The sequence below is a fragment of the Ictalurus furcatus genome, chromosome 9 (genome assembly GCF_023375685.1).
Source record: "Ictalurus furcatus strain D&B chromosome 9, Billie_1.0, whole genome shotgun sequence".
In the NCBI taxonomy this organism is placed as follows: domain Eukaryota; kingdom Metazoa; phylum Chordata; class Actinopteri; order Siluriformes; family Ictaluridae; genus Ictalurus; species Ictalurus furcatus.
Window position 1 is genome coordinate 6409355 of NC_071263.1, and position 20378 is coordinate 6429732.

The 20378-nt window shown below is 42.6% G+C and overlaps 1 protein-coding gene across 2 annotated transcripts in view; it reads left to right on the forward strand.

The window, feature by feature from the left end:
- Nucleotides 1-20378, forward strand: part of LOC128612442 (alpha-(1,6)-fucosyltransferase-like) — a 92311-nt gene that overhangs the window by 50849 nt on the left and 21084 nt on the right. The gene's annotated exons all lie outside the window — the stretch shown is intronic.

Sequence of the window (20378 nt, forward strand, 5' to 3'; positions counted from 1 at the left end):
GAGCAGGTGTTTTAAATTTGGTGTCATCGCCCTCACACTCCCTCATACCGGTCACTGGAAGTTCAACATGGCACCTCATGGCAAAGAACTCTCTGAGGATCTGAAAAAAAGTATTGTTGCTCTACATAAAGATGGCCTAGGCTATAAGAAGATTGCTAAGACCCTGACACTGAGCTGCAGCATGGTGGCCAAAACCATACAGTGGTTTAACAGGACAGGTTCCACTCAGAGCAGGCCTCACCATGGTCAACCAAAGCAGTTGAGTGCACGTGCTCAGCGTCATATCCAGAGGTTGTCTTTGGGAAATAGACGTATGAGTGCTGCCAGCATTGCTGCAGAGGTTGAAGGGGTGGGGGGTCAGCCTGTCAGTGCTCAGACCATACGCTGCACTCTGCATCAAATTGGTCTGCATGGCTGTCGTCCCAGAATTAAGCCTCTTCTAAAGATGATGCACAAGAAAGCCCGCAAACAGTTTGCTGAAGACAAGCAGACTAAGGACATGGATTACTGGAACCATGTCCTGTGGTCTGATGAGACCAAGATAAACTTACTTGGTTCAGATGGTGTCAAGCTTGTGTGGCGGCAACCAGGTGAGGAGTACAAAGACAAGTGTGTCTTGCCTACAGTCAAGCATGGTGTTGGGAGTGTCATGGTCTGGGGCTGCATGAGTGCTGCCGGCACTGGGGAGCTACAGTCCCCATCATTCCCTCAATTTCGCCTCAAAGTTCGCATCATTCCCTCAATGGAGGGAATGATGCGAACATGTACTGTGACATACTGAAGTAGAGCATGATCCCCTCCCTTCGGAGACTGGGCCGCAGGGCAGTATTCCAGCATGATAACGACCCCAAACACACCTCCAAGGCGACCACTGCCTTGCTAAGGAAGCTGAGCGTAAAGGTGGTAGACTAAACCCTATTGAGCATCTGTGGGGCATCCTCAAAGGGAAGGTGGAGTAGCAAAAGGTCTCTAACATCCACCAACTCCGTGATGTCGTCATGGAGGAGGGGAAGAGGACTCCAGTGGCAACCTGTGAAGCTCTGGTGAACTCCATGCCCAAGAGGGTTAAGCAGTGCTGGAAAATAATGGTGACCACTCAAAATATTGACACTTTGGGCCCAATTTGGACATTTTCCCTTAGGGGTGTACTCACTTTTGTTGCCAGCACTTTAGACATTAATGGCTGTGTGTTGAGTTATTTTGAGGGGACAGCAAATTTACAGTTATACAAGCTGTACACTCGCTACTTTACATTGTGGCAAAGTGTCATTTCTTCAGTGTTGTCACATGAAAAGGTATAATCAAATATTTACAAAAATGTGAGGGGTGTACTGTGTGAGATACTGTGTGTGTGTATATATGTGTGTGTGTGTGTGTGTGTGTGTGTGTATATATACACACACATGTATACATATATGTATGTTGTTCTTCTGTTAAATCATGTTGAATTATATTAGTTCATTCTGGCATTTATTGACACACTTTAATGGATAAATGAATTTATCTGAGGGAGAAATTCAACACACACATTAGCCTTTTATTAGTGCATATAACATTGAAGGTATCTATGGAGTGTGCGGTGGCTGCTTCATCCAACTGAGCTTCTTCCACAGGCTTTTGGCTGCTTTATTTTTTACTAACCACCAGATGGCGCTGCTTTTGACACTCTTGTAGCTTTTAATCTTTTCCCGGAATAGTCAGGGGAAAGCCTCAGTGCTTTGAGGCTTAATTTTCCCAATCCCTACTCTACTTTTCTCCCTTTACACCAACAACTGCACCTCCAGTCACCAGTCTGTCAAACTACTGAAGATTGTGGATGACACCACCCTCATTGGGCTCATCTCTGAGGGGGATGAGTCTGCCTACAGGTGGGAGATTGACCATCTTGTGACCTGGTGCAGTCAGAACAACCTGGAGCTCAGCACTGTGAAAACACTGGAGATGGTGGTAGACTTCAGGAAGAACTCAGCCCCACCCACCCCCATTGTCCTGTGTGACTTCTTCCACTTCCTCAAAACAATCATCACCCAGGACCTCAAGTGAGAGCTGAACATGAGCTCTCTGATTAAAAAAGCGCATTAAAAAAGAGGATGTACTTCCTGCGGCAGCTGTAGAAGTTCAACTTACCAAAGATAATGATGGTGCATTTCTTCACCACCATCATCGAGTCCATACTCACCTCCTCTATCACCATCTGGTACACTGCTGCCACTGCTAAGGTCAAGGGCAGATAGCAGCATGTCATTCGCTCTGCTGAAAAAGTGATTGGCTGCAATCTGCCAGCTCTTCATGGCATGTACACCTCCAGGACCCTGAAGTGGGCAGTTAAGATTGTGGCTTACCCCTCTCACCCTGGACACGAACTTTTCAAGGCACTCCCCTCCAGCAGGAGGCCGCGGTCCATCAAGACTGAAACCTCACGCCACAAAAAAAAAGTTTTTTTTTTTTTTTTCCCCATCCTCAACTGGCCTCATTAACAAAAACCCCCACATTGTTGTTTCACATGTGTTACGTTAACGCACACAACTCGGACTGCTATCGTCACGTCTCGAGACATAACGCAGATAGGGATGGATGCAAGTGCAGTTCAACAGTTTTATTAAAGAGAGTCATAGGTAGATAAATCCAAATCGTGATCCATAAACGTAATCCAAAACATGCAAAAGGTCAGGCGATTGGCAAACAGGCATAAACGGGGTAAAGCTGGAATCAAGGTCGCGGTCATGGAAAACGGGGTCGAGAAACAAGAAACAAAAACAATGACTAGGAACTGGGAGCAGAAAAACCAGCGTGGACTAAATTAACTAATCTAACATGGAACATAACATGGACTATGACTATGACTGAGGTAAACTATCGTAAGGACTCTAAACTAAGTATCTTAACTATTCTAATCTAAGTTTCTTATCTACTATAATATTCCGTGCCGTGTGCTGGGAGGCGCGCGATATATATACAAACATAATCAGCGCGTTGATTGCTGACGGCAATCTAGACACACGCTAAACAACAGCCAATGACAGAACTGGGAGGAGACATAACAGAAACATAAAAGCATGTGTCCAATGTACACAATGTCATGATTGTCAGCAATCGAGAAGCAGGTGCTCGCGCACCTTGCTCGTGCACGCGCGCCCACATGCTCTGCAGCGCGCTGCTTAAAGGGGAAACCATGACCGCTATATTGCACCTTCTTACTTCAAACTGTGAGCATTTGCACTGGCCCACTTTTGCATAGCTTGCACTAATGTACAATTAATATGAAAAATTTTAGAAGACATTTTGATAAATATTTTTTTCATTTTCCTTGTGTATGGAGACTTTTGGGACACCCTGTATATTGACGTTATGGTGAAGATGAAGGATTGCCTGGGAAATGCAAATTTAGTTCTGCATGGCAGCAAAAGGCGCCATTATATAATGTATTGTTTATTTATTATTATTATTATTAATGATGATAGTGGTGATTAGGATGATTTATTTATTAATTTTGGAATTTAAAAAGAAATAAAGAATATGTTTGACATCTCTTGTATAGTTCTTGAAAAAAAAATAGTGCTTGAAAAGTCCTGGAATTTCATCTGTACAATGAAGAATCCGTATGAACCCTGTGGCTTGTTTTTCTCCCATAGACATCTCTCTGGTCTTCATGTTGGTTTATGCTTTTTAAACAAGAAATGCAGTGTTCACAGGTGAAACTGAAGGCTAAAACCAAGAGTAGCTGTTCAGAACTATTAATTCTTTATACAATCTATTTACCTGGGCACACCTGGGCAGCAAGAAACACCTATTAGTTACAGTCCAATTTTTTTGACGACTTGAAAAAAATGGGTGGTTTCAAACAAAATGTGCTATGTTCTAAGTTGTTTAATACATCTAGATCTAAATATGTAGAAGTGATTCTGATCTACCGTTACATATTCATCTTTTGATCGCAAACCCAAACGTCTTCAATGTATAGCGAAAACAGTCGAATTGGCCTTGCTGTTCCAGTACTTTTGGAGGGGACTGTACATGCCTGTGTGTAATGTGTATGTAAGTAACTATATACTATATGTAAACACCTTGTAGTTGCATAATTGTGGATATGAAGTTAATGTGCAATTATGTGTATAATGTTTGTGTCTGTTGTAATGCTTTTGCAGCAGAAAATGCAAGTAAGAATTTCATTGCATGTTCTACACATGACAATAAAACTTCACTTTCATGCAGTGTCACTGGTGGAGTCTCACAAGAATCCATTTTTAGTTTGTGTATGGATAAAGCAAATAACTGCTTCTAATATCCCTCTTTCCTCCGTCCGCCTTTTCAGCCATTAAGAGTAGAGTGTTTCTCTTCTCTGTGATACCGCGCGGATGTGGTTTGCCTCAGAGCGTATACGGCGCCGGAGAGAGTCTGATTGAACCACACTGACACACATCGTAGCTCAAAATAGACTTCCCTGTTTATTACAGACTTCACAGGTTTATATACCGAGGGACGCACTTCTGTGTGGAAATAATATGGCAGTTGAACTGTCTGGCCACGTACGTGAAAAACATCTTAGGCAATACAAGAATGTACAGGTTTCTGAACATATATGGTACCTGTTCACTTAACAGAAAATAGGAAGTTCCTATGGTGACACTTTTTAACTGGCATGTACACAACAGACAGGTCTAGAAAAGTTCATGAGACAGAAATTAAACTATAACCTAAACATACTTGTACATATCTGAGGGAATAGAGAATAGAAAGTTTCTAACATTGCTCTCTTTTGTCCTAGTGAAACGCAGGACAATACAAAAAGAAGATAACTCTAAGTCTGATAGGTACAGAATTTGAAAAATGGTCACTATTAGGGTCAGTCCATCCTTGTTCACTAACAAAATCATTACCATCAGCCAATACTCCGGCCATAAACATAGAACATAGGAACATATTAACAAAAAAAAAAATAACACCAACATTGTGTCCAGTTCGTGTATATGTTGGACCAAGGGACACAAGTGAAGAGAGCATGGGTATGTTAGAGGTGTATCAGCAGCTGGAACAGTAGAGTCGCCTTCAGATCAGCAGGTCAGATGAGAGTTCTAGTGGACTCGTTCACCAGCAAGGTCTCACTATAGTCAGGTTGGAGTTACTGGACTGGTTCCATGGGAACAGCCTATAATAGAACAGAATCATGCAATTATTTGTTCACAGATTTTAACCAACTGGCATGCCGCAATATGTGGCCTTCTGAGGTCATGACAGCGGTTCTTGTTACTGCCACAATCTCATAAGGACCGGTGTACTTGGGTTCACCCAACTGCTTGTTCCATTTGGGCACTCGGAGCAGCATCTGGTCACCTGGAACGAAGGAATGAGTTGGGCACTGTGAAGAAAGATGGAGTTTAGCTCTTACACATTCATGTTGTTCTTGTAAGACATCAAGTAATTTAGACACATAATCATCCAGATGAATGTCAACTCCGCTACCTGCGGAAGTAGAAAGGTTAGTAGACATTTTCCAGGCAGTAGGACAAGGTCAGTCAAATAGAATCTCAAAGGGTGATAAACCTGTAGTTTTAGATGGCGTCATTCTCATCTCAGTCAGAACCGCAGGTAAAACTTCAGGCCAGGCGGTGCTCCCCCTCTGTTGCGTAGCTTTACTCAAACGATCTTTTAAAGTGCTGTTCATTCTCTCAACCACCCCAGACGACTGTGGATGGAAGGGAATGTGAAATTTCCAGTCTATAGCCAAATAGTCGCATAGACGTTGTGTGACTTGTGAAGTGAACGCAGTACCTTTGTCTGAGTCAATTTGCAAAGGCACACCGAAGCGTGGGATGATTTCTTTTGCTAAGATGCGTACAACCGTTTTTGCATTCTCAGTAGCACATGGAAACACTTCAACCCATTTAGAGAAACGATCAACAATAACGAACATTTTATACGGACCTACTTGAGGCATATGTGTGAAGTCAATCCGTAAGCTTTCAAAGGGCACCTGTGGGGACGGAAGAGCATCATGATGCACGGGCGAACCTTGCACATTGTTTTGCAGACAGATTAAACAGTGAGAGAGATGTAGTTTCATCTGATGTCTCAAATCTTTAATAGAAAATTTAGATGTCATGTCAGACATTACACCAGTGAAACCACGATGCGAAACACCATGAAACTCACGGATTAAAAACGGGGCGCTGGCTTTTGGAACGCATAGGCGACCTACTTTATCAAACCAGATGACATCAGAGTCTGGAACTACTCCCTGAGCCTGCCAGAACTCCAGCATCTTCTGGGGATGCATGTGATTGCATCAATGAAAAATCTACCCTGGGTAAAAGAGCACTAGTGTAAAAATGTACAGCAGACACTAAGAAAGGGCAAGGGCTTTGTGACTGCGCAGCCAATTTCGCATGTCGGTCAGCTAAAACATTCCCCTTCATTTCTACAGTGTTACCTACAAGATGCGCCCTGATTTTGACAATGGTGAGGGAATGAGGAAGTGAACAGGCAGCAATAAGATTCTCTACTAATGTGGAATGTGAAATGGGTTTCCCATCTGCAGACCTGAAACCACGTTGTTGCCAAATCTGTCCAAAATCATGTGCTATTCATGTGCTGGCACTCCTTTATGTAAAATGCAGGCACGGGTGAGAGCGAATAATTCTGTGGCCTGTGTTGAATTAAAGGGCAAAGAGTGCGCTTCGAGTATCACATCCGGTAATGTGCAGACAGAATATCCACGTAGAAAAACACCATCAGCCGGTTTTGAACACGAGCCGTCTACAAAAACAAACTCACTATGGAGGAGAGGAAGATCAGATAAATCACTTCTTATACTACACGAAGTTACGATTTCTTTTAAACAATCATGCTCATTTTTTACTGGCTCAGTGTCATCCTGTGAATTTAGAAGCCGATGAAGAGCACGCGGATTGTGTCTTGTGCGGTTGAGCACTTTATGGTTAAATTTGCACTAGAGCAAAGAATTGTTTCATAACCACTTCTACGTTGAGCGGTCATGTGTTGTGTTTCAATGTTTGAGAGAACTTGTTTTACCTGATGTGTGGTGTGTAAAACCAAAGGATGAGACAATACCAATCGTTCTGCATCCGTGACGAGAAGAGCGCTGGCAGACACTGCACGCAGACACGCAGGGAGTCCAGCAGCCACGGTGTCCAATGTTTTAGAGAGATAGGCACAGGGGCAGAAACTACCCCCGTGTTCTTGTGCCAAAACACCAGAAGCCACACCTGAGTGTTCATAGGTGTAGAGACAGAAATGTTGTTGTAATCAGGCAGTCCTAGTGTGGGAGCAGAACACAATGCTGTTTTGAGATGTTTGAAGGCCGCCACAGTTTCTGGTGTGTGTGTAACAGGAGACAATAGTGGATCAGAATGTTCCACTATGGCCCTATGCTGCTTATCATAATAAGAGCAGTCAGGAATCCACTGTCTACAATAGTTAATGAAACCTAAAAAGCTATAACTGCTTGTTTGGTTGCAGATAGCTGAGATGTTTTGACTACAGTTATACGATCATCAGAGAGCCGTCGTTGTCCTTTGGAAAGAAGGAAGCCTAAATACTTGACTTAAGTTTTACAGAGCTGTACTTTGGTTCTGGACACCTTGAAACCCTTCACAGCCAAGTGCTGTAAGAGACGACAGGCTGCAGTCCAGCAGCCCTCTTCTGTTTCCTATGTGATGAGTATATAAACCCCCAGAAACGGCTTCCACCCAATCACAAGGAGTCATTCCCGGTGACGGGAGGGCAGGGGTAACGAAAGACCCTCCCATGCCTGGAATCAAAACACTTAACACTGAACTTACAAACAACAAGCAAGCAAACAAAATACACTCCCTGGCAAACCACAAAAGCACAAATGAAAAAAAAAATACTATTTCTATATTAAGGCAGTGGTGACGTTGCAGAAAGGCTCACAGAGTACAGATTATCCTAAACCTAGACAATCACTCCCATTTTAAAGGTTCGGAAATTCACCACACCAGGGAAGCGAACAAAATAAATGATCACTTACCCTGATTTGGAGAATCCCACTTCTGACACCATTTTGTAGGGATAAAGCAAATAACGGCTTCTAATATCCCTCTTTCCTCCGTCCGCCTTTTCAGCCTTTAAGAGTAGAGTGTTTCTCTTCTCTATGCTACCGCGGGGATGTGGTTTGCCTCAGAGCATATACGGAGAGAGTCTGATTGAACCACACTGACACACAGAGTAGCTCAAAAAAGACTTCCCTGTTTATTACAGATTTCACAAGTTTATATACATATACAGAGGGACGCACTTCTGTGTGGAAATAATATGGCAGTTGAACTGTCTGGCCACGTACGTGAAAAACATCTTAGGCAATACAAGAATGTACAGGTTTCTGAACATATATGGTGTCTGTTCGCTTAACAGAAAATAGGAAGTTCCTATGGTGACACTTTAATTGGCACGTACACAACAGACAGGTCTAGAAAATTTCATGAGACAGAAATTAAACTATAACCTATACATACTTATGCGTATCTGAGGGAATAGAGAATGGAAAGTTTCCAACAGTTTGCCTGTTTGCTTACATGGTACCCCATTGCAAAGACATCAGCAAGCAATTAACATGCATAATTTTTGTGAGGACATTTATCAATTTCAACCAATGATAAGCATCCCAAAAAACAAATGAATCACCTGCTTGGAAGAAATTAGTGGATGTCAAAGAACTGTTCACAATTGAATGTCAAAACTGAGGGCTTAAAATTTTTGTTTAAATATAAAAAAAAAAGTAGTTGGAATAGCCACGTTATAAGTGAAGTTATATTTCACTCTTCCTAACGGCCAGGGGTGGCAGTTTAACATGTGAAAACCTTCTTTTGCTTGTGCACACTCATGCCAAGACCTTACCACAAAATCACATATTGACTAAATGACTGTATTTTGCTGTAAAATATCCTCAACAACAGTGATCTGCGCCGTTATTCTTCTTGTCTTATGCCCATGTTGTGGAAAATCTCTCCAAACAAAGTCAAAAAACTTCCAGAGACAAGTGGTTATAGATGTCAAAAGAAATCATCCTTTATTCAAGACAAAGTTGAGACCTCTGCAGACAGTCTGAATTCATGCAAAATAGCATGGGCTTTTTATGCCGTTCTAAACAGTGAGCTCATCTTATCCTTTTTCTTTAAAATTAACCCAACCCCTTTGCCACAGTTAATTACTCCTGTCTATATGTTGCCTTATGCAAGACCAGCCCATCAATATAAAAAAAAAAAGGGTTTGTAAGTTCGCTCTGTACAAAGTTCACTCCTACTGCCTTAATGGTTTCTCTCTCCTTAGTTACCCTTAGGCCCCAAAAATTCTCCAACCATAGAGATATCTCTAACATAAGTATGCACACAACGTGTCTAAATGCTGATTTATTGCTTAAGTGCTGTGCAGAGGAGCACAAGGAGACAGAATACCACAGGATTTTTCTAACTCAGTACACACTTTGCATATAGCATAAGGTGGGACTTACTAAATCCCACCTATCTCAGAGTACCCGAACAATTAAGTCCCATCATGTTACACTAACTAGTGATCACTGTATGATCACTTCAGTCATCTACCTATGACCAAATCCTGAAACCACTCTCTTGTGGAGTACAGAACCAAACATCTCCTTCCACTATTGACTAGGAAGGAGTAAAATATCCTGTCTCCCTTTCCCTGACCTCCAAAATCAAACATTGTGTTCATAAACATGAGCATGCATTTGGTTCAGCACTTGCCCGTGGTTGTCACGGTTAAGTAGAGTCCATCAATGATTAACTTGAAACATATCAATCGAAATCAAATAGAACAGTCATTGTCAAATTAAAATATAATCAAACTTAATAGTAGTAACATAAAGTCTCTTTCTCTCACAATGCAGTGATTAGTCTTCAACCGTGTCGCAGGGGGTCACCCTTGAGGAGAGGTTATTTTGCCATGGAAAATCTCTCCAACCTAAAAAAACTTCCAGAGACAAGGGGTTATAGATGTTAAAAGAAATCAAACTTTATTCAAAACAAATAAAGTTGAGACCTCTGCAGACAGTCTGAATTCATGCAACATAACCTAAGTGAGCTCATCTTATGTGGGGTTTTATCCTTTTTCTTTCAAATCAACCCAACCCCTTGGCCACAATTAATTACTCCTGTCTATATGTTGCCTTACGCAAGACAAGCCCATCAGTGTTGTTTTTTTTTGTTTGTTTGTTTGTTTTTTAAAAGGCTTGTAAGTTCACTCTGTACAAAGTTTAGTCCTACCATCTTAATGGTTTCTCTCTCCTTAGTTACCCTGAGGCTCCAAAAACTCTCCAACCGTAGAGATATCTCTGACTTTCACAAGTATGCATACAACATGTCTAAATGCTGATTTATTGCTTAAGTGCTGTGCACAAGGAGACACTGGATACCACAGGATTTTTCTAACTCAGTACACACTTAGAATATAGTCTATAGTTTTTGATTCTGCTTACCTTTAGTCCAAGGGGTTGGAAATGGCCTACCCAGATTGTGAAAGGAGACAGTTGTGTTGTGGTGCCATTCTAATTTCACAGAGAACTGCTGGGAGCAGATCTACCTAATTTTACATTAATAAAATTAGTATAATATTAAAAACCCATCTTTGTGTGACCTGCGAAACACAGTGAAAATGGTGCACAGGAAATTTTAATACTGAACTGGGAAACACAACACATACATTGGGGCAACGAATAATACTGTCTGAGGCAAAATCGCAATGTCAACATCAAGAGGTGACCACGCGTGAACAAGGAAAAAACTGTTATGATCAGCGTATGGAGACAACGAGCCCCCTTTGGTGGCACATTTATCCACATCATATGTAATTGGTTAAATAGTTAGGTAGTGTGGGGTACAGAGAATAGTCTCATAGCCAGAACAATGCTGTGCTGTCGTATTATGTTTGGATGTCATTAAATGGTAAATGGTCTGCACTTCTATAGCGCTTTTATCCAAAGCGCTTTACACTGTGTCTCATTTACCCATTCACACACACTTACTCAATGGTAGCAGAGCTGCCATGCAAGGCGCTAACTTGCCATCGGGAGCAACTTGGGGTTCAGTGTCTTTCCCAAGGACACTTCTGCATGTGGAGTCATGTGGGCCAGGAATCGAACTGCCAACCCTACGAATAGTGGACAACCCGCTCTACCACCTGAGCCACAGCTTAAGAATAGAGATTACCTGTTTTTGCACATGTTGGGTAGGCAGATGTGAGAGAACCAACTTTTCAGGCTGATACTGAGCGCAAGCACGCAGGCATGCCCTGAACTGCAGGGTCAAGGGTCTTGGACAGATAAGCTACTGGACGATAACCTCAGCCATGCTCCTGGGCCAGGACCCCCGCGCCCGTCCTCCTGTGTCTTGACACATAGGTGAAAAAGGAGACTGATAGTCTGGCAGACCTAGAGCTGGAGCTGAACTCAGAGACTGCTTGAGATAACAAAATGATTGCATCATCTGTTTAGTCCATGTAATGGTGCCAGGTTGGTCTGTGAGACAACATTGCCTGAGCACCTTGTCAGGATGTGAACAGTCAGGAATGTACTGACGACAGTAGTTTATTAGTCCAAGGAAACTGAGCGTACCTCATTTCATTGATGGAGGTGAAACATCAAGAAAGATACTCGGACGATTTGCAGAGAGACGACGTTCACCTTGAAAACCCAGATAATGCACTGTGTGGAGGCAGAACTGGAGCTTTGAGAGCAAAGCCTTGAACCTGCATTGTGCTAGGTGTGTGAGGAGCTTCACTGAGCCGTTTTGATGTGTCAGCATTAACAGCTGATAATAGGATGTCTTCTGCATATTGCAAGAGAGCGCACCCTACTGGGAGAACCAGTGAAGAGAGAGCTGCATGCACAGAGAACTCGGCTAGAGAATCAATGCACCCCTGAGGAAGGCGGGTCCAGGTATATTGTTGCTTCTTAAATGTAAAGGCAAAAATAGGCTCTGTCTGCTCACTCACTGGAACATTGAAAAAGGCACTACAGAGATCAATAACAGCAAAATGATCATAATTGCAATAATGACATTTTACAGGTCTTTTTGTTTGCCTGAGTGACAACAATTTGGAGTTAGAGCTGAAAAGAGCATGGTCTTAGCTTTTCTTTTACCACCGTCAGCGGAAGTGCCTGCAGATTTCACATATTCGTTTGGGTGACTCAGGCAGGCGTTAATGAACAAAATGGAGAGCATCACAGATAGTTTTAATCTCTAACAAGTTGGGATGTTGGATGCGCACTTCTCTTCCTGTTGCTACAAACAAAAAGGTAGAGGTAAAGTAGTACCTCTGGTGGTGTAGTAATTTCCTTATTAGGAGGGGCCTGGCTAGGGTTGTGATTCTGGGAAGCACTTCCGGTGTTGGATTTAGTTTGAGTCTAGCTAAGCAAACCTTTAACTTCCTGATACGGTGATGGAGCTCTGTTAGACTGAGACAAGTTTGCAAAAGGATTTTTTTTAGACTCCTTTTGTTTGTGCGGTAGGGGAGCTGAGGACAGTGTTGTTACCACGGGGCAGAGGACAAGGGCGCCTTTATCGGTTTTCTTAGATTTTGATTTACTTTGTTTCTTAAATGGATTAAACCACATATCCTTCATCTCTATCCTTTTTTTTCCTATTAAAGAACATGTCATATAATCGTAGTCCCACTTCGTATCACTATATTTGTCAAAATCCCGAAGTTTGAATGTTGGCACTTACCCATCTTCGGAGTATATCATCCGCAAAAACCAGGACAGATACAGGTGGTATTTGATTTCAGCGCACAACACCAAGGTATTTCTCCGAACAATGTGCTCCTCTCAGGCCGTGACCTAAACAACTCCCTTTTAGGTGTGCTGCTACGGTTCAGGAAAGATCTCATTGCGATTACGGTGGACATCCAACAAATGTTCTATGGTTTCCTGGTGAAAGAAGAGCACAGAAACTATTTGAGATTTCTCTGGTGCAGAGACAATGACTTGAGCATGGAAGTGGTAGAATACCGTATGAGGGTACATATTTTTGGGAATAGCCCTTCTCCGGCAGTGGCCATATACGGAGTACGGTACTAACACTTCGTCAACAGACATTTCTACATGGATGACGGGCTCATGTTCTTTGCCACAGAAGATGAAGCAATTGACCTGCTCAGGCGCACTCAGAAATCGATTTTTCTAAATCAAATCTTAAGCTCCACAAGATAGCCTCAAACATTGTCAAGGTGATGCAAGCTGTCCCACAAGAAGACCTGGCCTCTGGCCTCCAAGATCGCAACTTTGGAAATGAGAATTGGCCCACACAGAGAAGCCTGGGTTTATACTGGGACATAAAAACAGATACCTTCACCTTCAAACTCGCAACTAATGACCAGCCCTACACTCACCGCGGAGTACTTTCCACCATGAACAGCCTCTTCGATCCTTTGGGCTTGGTAGCACCAGTGACAATCCAAGGCAGAGCACTGGTACGTGAGCTGACTAAATAGGTGCATGACTGGGACACTGTCCTTCCTGAAGAGAAAATAAACAATTGGGAAGAATGGAAAACCTCACTTCAGAAGCTGAGTAACCTTCACATCTCATGCACATATTTACAACGTTCACTCTCTAACGTTTCATACACTGAGTTGTGTGTCTTTTCAGATGCCTTGAACTGGGCCATAGGGGCTTACCTTCGAGCTCTGCCTGATGAAGGCGAGACCAAAGTGGGATTTGTGCTCGGGAAGGCAAAGCTGTCACCTCGTCCTGAGCCTTCCATCCCTTTCCTTGAGCTGTGCGGAGCAGTGCTGGCTGTAGAGATGGCTGATCATATCCTTGACGAACTAGACTATAAGCCAAATGCAGTAAGATACTATTCTAACAGCAAAGTAGTCCTGGGATATATCCACAATGAGTCCAGACGCTTCTTCGTTTATGTGCACAACCGTGTTCAGCAGTTCATCAGTGAAATTACGTGACCAGAATCCAGCTGATCTAGTGACAAGATCGGTTGCTGCGTCACAGCTTAATGACACTAAATTGTTCATAAGACCCAGCTTCCTCTACAAAATGCCCCAAGCGCAAGAGCGTGACTTCTTCGAACTGGTGATGGTAAGGCGGATGCAAAAATCAGACCGTGTGACCAGCTTTGCTATTCGAATTGAGAGAAGCCTCTTCTCAGAGCGGTTTCAGCACTTTTCTTTCTGGGAATCTTTAAAATCTGTTTCCTTTCTGATTCCCCAAGCACGTTCTCACACGTCAAGTCCCATCAGCACAACCCATACGTGTAAAGGATGGCATCTGTGTGACGAAATACGCACACCTGAAGAGCAGACAGCAGCAAAGAGACTAATACTTCTACACGTCAAGAAAGTCCTATCCAGAAGAGTATGCTCCTCTGCAGGTGAACGAACAAGTTTTACATTCGAGTGTGCTACGGAATCTCGACCCCTACATCTTTGACGGTCTCTTGAGGGTTGGAGGACGACTGAGGTACGCTTCTCTTGAATCAGATGTGAAGAATCCAGTCATCCTCTCAAAGCAAAGCTATGTCACCAAACTGTTAGTGAGTTATTACCACTCCAAAGTACATCATCAAGGCCAGCAGTTTACAGAAGGAGCAATCAGATTGGCTGGCTTGTGGATTGTCGAAGGAAATAAATTGATAAACTCTATCCTTCATCATTGTGTGAAATGCCGCAGACTCAGAGGAAAGCTGGAAGTCCAGAAGATGGCAGATCTTCCTCCTGAGCACCTCAGTACATCTCCTCCATTTACATATGTGGGGTTAGACGTTTTTGGTCCATGGACAGTGGTCACTCGACGCACTAGAGTTGGTGTAGCTGTGCACAAAAGATGGGCTATACTCTTCATGTCTATGAGTATATGAGCAGTAAACATAGAAGTTATATACATGAATACTGGCAGTTGCATTAATGCCCTGCAAAGGTTTTTCGCTGTTAGAGGACTAGCGAAACAACTCCAATCAGACCGAGGAACCAACTTCATCTGAGTTAGCCAAGAATTGGGCATGTAGCCAACAAAGGAAAACCAAACCAGCCTTCTGAAATATCTTCATGAGAATGGCTGTACATGGAGAATTTAATCCTCCACACACCTCCCACATAGAGGAAGCATGGGAACGCACGATTGGCATAACCCGCTCTATTCTAGACAGTATGCTGCTGCAAAAGAGGCATGCTCACTTGACCCATGAGATACTTTGCACTCTGATGGCAGAGGTGTCAGCGATCATGAACACTAGACCTCTGGTTCCCATCTCATCAGATTGCTATTCTCCATGCATACTCACTCCAGCAGTGCTCTTACCCCAACAGCCAGGAGTCCCTGTTCCAATTGAGAACTACACTGAAAAGATCTCCTAAGATGTCAGTGGAGACAAGTGCAAGCATTGGCCAACTAGTTCTGGAGCCGATGGTGAAAAGAATACAGTACACTCCAAAATTGACACAAGTGGCATGAAACTCTTAGAAACTTGCATGCTGGAGATGTTGTGCTGTTGAAACAAGCTCAGTCCCCAAGAAATGACTGGCCTTTGGGTTTGATCACATCTGTCTTCCTGAGCAGTGACGGAAAAGAACGCAAAGTAGAGGTTAAAACGACCTCCAGTGGTAACGTGAAAACATTCTTACGACCTATTTCTGATGTGGTCTTACTACTAGCCAAAGAGGACTAAGTAGGAATAAACACAGAACTGTTATAGTGGTATTAAAAATGCCAGACGGGGAGAGTTCTGCCTCTGTTAGAGGCTGTGTATAGTTTATTATGGACATTTGCATTTGTAAATATTATATTTTCGCATATGTTTAATATTCTGTCCAAGTTCTGTTTTAATTGTCATTATTGTGTAAATTTTATATGAGGACTGTTATTATGATGTGTTTTCACAAGCACTGTGCATTGGGTAACTACAGGAAGCAACGAGCTCATGGCGTGGTGAACGCTCAAAATATGTCTGTCGCATCTGTGTCAGTCCTCCTTCTAAACTCTATTTAAAGCAATGGCTTTTTACTCGGTTCAGTGCCCGGTGTTTCTGCCCAGGTAAACTACACGTTGAATCATTAAAGGAGCAAGATGCTCATATCCTGGCTCTTAAACAGAGTATGGCTTGCTGTTTATCTATATTCACACTTGGCAAAGCAAACATTTGGAGAGAACAGTATATTGACCATATTTAAATCATTTTTATTAAAAGAACAAAAGGTTGCACAAAGATGCCAAATCCCTGATTGTACATCCAATCATTTGGAGTGTTTTTTGGACTGGCCACTTCCACCCATGTCTAATAACTTACAGAACAAACAACACACAAAGTTACTTCAAAACATAAAAGAAAAAGAAAATCAGGAACGCTATGTCAGTGTGAATTTCAGTGAAATAACTCGGATACAAGATAAGTTTTACAGAAAATAAGTTTCTTATAAGAGGGTTATGTGCACGGTCAGCGAAATCTGATGAACCTCTCACTGAGAGATTTTGTTGAATCACATGGTAACAATCTTTTACAAGACCTGCATCCACGGAAGGTGAAGACTGCTCTCCAGTTATTGGAAGCGTTTGGGTTCAGTTATTGCTGCTGAAGTTTTAAGGGGGCAGTTAGTTTATCGCATTGGTGATAGTTGTTGGATAACAGTTTTTGATTCAATAAAAAAACTGTATTGTGTGTTTACTCAGGTTGCCTTTGTTTTATGTTGTATTTCGTTTGAAGAGCTACAATTTAGTATTATATGAGAGAGACAAAAACAGAAGATATCAGGATGGGGCAAATACTTAGCACTGCATAGACATCAGAGTCACCCTGCTCCACATCTTAGATCATCACTTGGTATCCTTCACCCTTACCCTTCCTGTCATGCCTGTCATAAACTACTCATACTTCTCCCTCACTTGCTGCAACCTCCAATCTATCCCTCCTTTGTCTGTACCTTCCAGCACCCTAACATCTGGTCATGTACTGACTGCATTCAGGACAGAGAGGGTTGTTTGTATTCTGAAGAAATCCCCTGTGGGTATCTCAGACATCAGTAACTACAGGCTGATATCACTTCTCTTCTTTCAAAAATTGTAGAATGTGCTGTCTACAGTCAACTCATTCCATCTCATCCAGAATAACCTCCAAGATCCTAATATCTGGTTTTAACATGATTCAGTCCACACAAACGGACTTTGTGGCCATTAATAAGAAACTTCATGCTACTTGATCAACACAACTGTCATCAGTCCTCATCCTCTTCAACCTTTCAGCAGCCTTTGATACAATCACAAGACTCTTTTGTCCATCCTTTTAAGACATGGAATTTGACATAGGGTAGCAATGGTTAGTTTTTTACCTGGAGGGACAGTCATATTGCATCAGGTGATGTGGAGGGGATCCACATCTGCTACATGAAGACACTCCACTACTGCCCAACAAGGCTCAATGCTAGGTTTTCTTCTGTTCTCCCCTGAGACCTGCTCTTCTGTTGAAGTCATATCCTCACATGGGTTTTCATACCACTACTTTGGTAATGACACTCAACTCATCCTCTCCTTTCCTCCTCATCAGACACTCATGATTCTGCATGGATCTCAGCATGCTTGGCAAATATCTCATCATGGATGCCAGCTGGTCAGCTGAAAATAAATCCCAGCAAAACTAAGCTGCTGTACATTTCTGGAGATGTGTACCCATGTCAAGATCTTGTGAGCTCCCTGGACAAATCTCAGATCTCACCATCTGTCATTGCATTGAACCTTTGGGTAACCATGGATAACAAACTGATGCGCTCATATAGGTTTCTTCTCAACAACATTAGGAAGATCCGTCAATTTCTATCCACAGGGTCCACTTTGGTGCTTGTTCAGTACCTTGTCATATAGTGAAGGACTTCTGCAACTCATTCCTAGCAGGTCTGTCCCTATGCACTATCCAACCTCTGCAACTAATCCTAAATGACCTCCCCAAGTTCTCCCACACCACCAGGCAATATGGGGTGACTCCGGGCCAGGCTCCTCATGTGTCTCACCAGAGGTTTCCATGTGTGCTGTACCGCTTGCCCCTTCACCAAACATTTCATCTTGGCCTGGTGGATCTTCAGGCCATGTGGATTTTTACAGGCCTTGCTGCACGCACGTACCACACTTGATGTCTGTAGCCCAATTTCATGGGTTGTTACCTGTTGGTCCTGTGTGGACTTTCCATAGCATGCTTGGGTTCTTCCTTTCAGAAGCTACCATCATTCTGAACTGAAAGCTGTCTCTAGCTGTCGCTACTCTGTTCAGTGTCATTCAGTCTATTCCTGAACATCAGTAAAAGGCTTTAAAATGCATGTGGTGATGCACTTGTGCACATCAGTTATGATGTGATACAAAAATAAATAAATATACTTCACTCTTCAAGCGTCTTCCTCAAGTTTGGGTCCTCTACCAGAGGCCTGGGAGTTTGAGGGTTCTATGCAGTATCTTAGCTATACCTCGGACTGCACTCTTCTGGACAGAGACTTCAGATGTACCCAGAATCTGCTGGAGCCACTCTCCCAGTCTGGAGATTACAGCCCCTAATGCTCCTATTATTACTGGGACCACTTTGGACTTCACCTTCCACATCTGTTCCAATTGTTCCTTCAGCACGTGGTACTTTTTGATCTTCTCATGCTCCTTCTTCCTGATGTTACTGTCAGCTGGAATTTCCACATCTATCACAACTGCTGTTTATTTGCTCCTGGTCAACCACCTCTATGTCTGGTTGGTTAGCCAGCAGCTGCTTGTCAGTCAGGAACTTGAAGTCTCAAAGAATCTTAGCTCTTCTGTTCTCCCAATTAGAGATGTAACTGTATGAAAATTTCATATCACGATTATCGTGACCAAAACTATCACGGTTATCAGTATTATCATGGTATTGTTAGGGTGCTCAAAATTTACAAAAAGTCCTGATACACACACTGAAATCATTTAAAGGTTTTATATTTGACTATAAAGTACTGGATAATGTGACAGTAATGTCACTAGGCTTTCTGCGATAGTCTGTGTTCCTGTTGTTACACAGTGTTCGGCCACAGACCGATTACATCACTTGCCCACCATGGCACAGTTTAGCTTTTTTTGTAATAAAAATCATTTAGTTCAGTTACAGAACATGGAGGAAGGCAGTGACAGTGCTCGGGAGAATTTCCAACCTTCAAAGAGGACCAAATACGAAGTGTGGTCATAGTTTGGATTTTATAAAAATGCTGATTGAAGATGGTAACCCTGTCTGCAAAGCTTGCAAAGGGGCTTGGGTGCTTCATTGGCACGTTTACCTCTTTTCCCCCTCGCTTATGAATGAGTGTGTGGCCAGTGCGGCCATGCACATTTCACTTTTGCTTTCGAATCAGCAGCGATTTGGGGGCGGCAATTGCTTGAATGGTGGGTTCATTATTATTCTTAATGAAAAACACAACAACAAAAAAGTACAATGACAAACTTGCTTATTTAAACCAAATCTTTCGTCTTGTCAGTAAGCTCGCCTCACTTTCATCACATGATAAATTAAATATGACTCCTGCTTGTCTGTGCTGTGACTCTGACTCATTTGGCTCATGCTGAATTGAGCAGACACGTTCAGTTTTTAATTGTAGTGTTTTTTTCGCGCCCAAAAAACAATGTTGCATGGTGCACCTGCTTCAAACGCATGCTGGGTGTGTACAAATCACGATAATCACGCACGGTTTTTATGATAATTAAATGTGACAGTAATACTAACCATCTGTGAATTTTATTGTGGTTTATCGTGAAACCGATAATCATTTCATCCCTACTCCCAATCTCCTGGTTCATCCTCACTGTCTGCCCTGTAGGTTGTACCCTGATTAGAGACTGATGTTAATATTTATTCTTTTACAAAATGCCTGCCATACCCTCGATGATGAATTGGACACCACTGTCTGGCACAGTGTTCTCTGGAAGTCCACATAGTTAGAAGACTTCTCAAAACAGGATTTTTGTGGTTTCAAAGGACCTGGGGAGCTTGCTCAGGGGAACAAGAGGGCAGGTTTTGGAAAATCTGTCAACGATGGTTAATATGGTGGTATACCTCACTGAACTAGGTAAATCAGTAATGGTCAACAGCAATATGGGACCATGGTCTTTATGGAATAAAGAGAGGTTGCAAGAGACTTGTGGGTGTCTGAAGAGAGATTTGGTTTTCAACACAGTGAGAGATCTTTAAAGGTCGTTTTGCAAGAGTTTACATAGCACACACCTGGGATATGTGTTCAGACTCAGAGCTGGAGTAAATCAAGATGTTGTCTATGCACAGAAATGAACATGTGCAGGAACTCCCTGAAAACTTCAATGTGCCGTCAGAGTTTCAGGTGCATTGACCAGCCCATAGGGCATCACTAAGTATTCCTAGTGCCTGGTG